The sequence below is a fragment of the Penaeus japonicus genome, unplaced genomic scaffold, assembly GCF_977035675.1.
Source record: "Penaeus japonicus unplaced genomic scaffold, GWHDUDI00000001_assembly GWHDUDI00000001, whole genome shotgun sequence".
NCBI classification, from domain to species: domain Eukaryota; kingdom Metazoa; phylum Arthropoda; class Malacostraca; order Decapoda; family Penaeidae; genus Penaeus; species Penaeus japonicus.
The window spans coordinates 25,255,211-25,257,710 of NW_028234403.1; the positions used below are offsets into that span (position 1 = coordinate 25,255,211).

At 31.2% G+C, this 2,500-nt stretch overlaps 1 non-coding gene across 1 annotated transcript in view; it reads right to left on the minus strand.

Moving 5' to 3' along the window:
* LOC122257144 (defective in cullin neddylation 1 domain containing SCCRO3) overlaps positions 1 to 2,500 on the minus strand; it is a 23,842-nt gene that overhangs the window by 14,391 nt on the left and 6,951 nt on the right. The gene's annotated exons all lie outside the window — the stretch shown is intronic.

The window sequence follows — 2,500 nt, forward strand, 5'->3', positions numbered from 1 at the left end:
TAATAAAAAAACAATTAATCTGTATCATTTAACCTGCAATATAAACTTTTATCTGTACAGATGCCAACCCTTTATAGATGATGCTACCTTCTTTACTTTGAAACCAATCCATAAATAGTAAGTAATTTGAGTAGACCTAACAATCTTAAAATAATTTCAGTTACGCAGACTGACTAACTGAAAAAGAGAGAAAAATGATGAAATAGCCTGTTGAATCTTTTAACCCATTAGCAGCGGATGGCATGATTTGCTGCAAAGGCAAAGTCGGTCATAGACAAGAATGGCACCGTGCTAGACAATGTAAACCAGCCATCCTACTGCACAAATATTTATTCAAAACCGCAACCAATGGGTTAAGCAAGATGAATAACTTATCATAAGTTTGAAAATGTGAGAAGAATCACAAAAAAGGATAAGAATATAATTTCTTTGAATCTACACCTTGATATGTGCAAGAATAGGTACAGTCAGGCTCTAATACAACTTTTACAAATGTGCTATTTATGAAATGAATTGAAGATAACTGGAAGCATATGTTATTGAAACTTATTTAATATTCATCATCTGCGGTAGATTAACAATTAAGCCCAGAACAAGGTCTCCTACTAACTGTGAAATCAGAGATGAATTCTACATTAGGACAAAGAATAACACAGGAAATGCCTCTCAAGGTGCTGGGAGCTGTGCACGCTATATCGATATCTTGCCGACAGGAGTGGCATTAGGCAAATATGAGTGGGTTAAGAGATAATTCTTTGAAAGCTAGGCTGTCCTATTAGAAGAGAAAAGAGCTTCAAATGCCAAACCACATCCTGATGCTTTTTTCTGTACTGCTCAAGGTTTAAGTTTCAAATATTCAAATCTATGTATAAACATTTATCAATGATAACTTTAATGAAGTTTGAAGTTCTTTAAATGCATGATACTAAAGAAAAAGTGTACATAATAGTAATTTAATTCCCAAATACACTCTACCAATATTTTGATAATTCTTTTCAATTCTTTTGCACTGCATGCTGAAGTTTTGAATTTTCTCTACTAATATAATTTAGAATAAATTCAATAATAAATAATATTTACAAAATGCCATTTAAAATTTCGGATATGAGATATCCAAAAATCATACATCAGGATTTTATAAAAATTTCTGGAGGATATTTCTGGATCTATAACCTAATGCAAAAGACAGAATTCACAATAATATATTATATATTCACAATAATATATTCATTTTAATTCTGTATGTTTGGAAAAATACTTTCTAGAAAATGTTTTCCAAGTAAGCAAAAGTCTGGAATACAAGAATTTTTCTTACAAATAAATAATAACCGCTTATCCTGATATAGGAAACCACACAGAATGTAACACCATTATCTAAAACATATTCAGTAATATATTCTGTAACTTTTTATATTTTGTTAAAATCAATTACCACAAAACATAAGCTTGGGGGAAGTCGGGTGCATTTATGTGTGCCTGCTGTCAACAGTGTCTGCTTTAAAGATTGTGTCTACATTGGCACTGAAACCTTTCAATTTTTGGCAATGATGACTCAGACACTAGAGCATGTCAACAATAGGTAAACACAAGTATGGCCTCAAATATGAATCAGTTTTTAGTGCATGCTGTTACAACACACAATACCAGTACCAACAATACCAATTATAGTAACCCATACTTACATGAAGAAAATATTCAGTGATTTTCAAACCCTCTAGCTGTCAATGCTAAATGTCCTGTAGGTACTAAACTATGACACTAAAAGCATATGTCAACAGAATATTTCTAATTTAGAATGACTTTATCCTTAATTTCTGAGAATATGTTAGATTCCTCCCAGGGAAAAATGTAATGCATAAACATTTTATTACACCTATTTGCTGAAATTCAACTCCTTACTGCTTGCCCGCCTATTTTTGATCACATTGGAATTTTAAGTCTGATTTATGAATCTGGACAGTCTTCTAATTTGCTTGGAATAAGCTGCATTCTAATTTGAAACTATCTGGAGGATTAAATTGCCTAGAAAAATAAATCATATGCATGCAGTTCTAAGTCCATGGAGTGGCTGGTTTACCCCAAACAAAAGTGTACAATGGTACCATCATAATAACTCTGTAGGTATTTACCTTTCTCTGTCTATCTACTGACAAGCTCTGCATATAAAAAGCCATCAAATCAGTAGGTATCTTATTAACATACAAATAAACTTTCCTTTTTAGCTTCAATTTTATCAGGTTTTCCCCGAATTCCAGAAAGAATGGGAACCCTGGATAATTTGTTTTTAAAGTTTTTTTTTTTTTTTACAATGAGTACTGTCATTACATTGTTATGCCCTCTTATTGTCATGGAAATAGAACCCTGAAAATCAAACCTCACTACCCACCAAAGAAAGAAAAATAAGAACAATAAAAATTTTAGTAATAATAATGATGAGAATGATGATATTACTATTACTATTTCTATCATTATAATTATTATTATTATTATTATTATCATC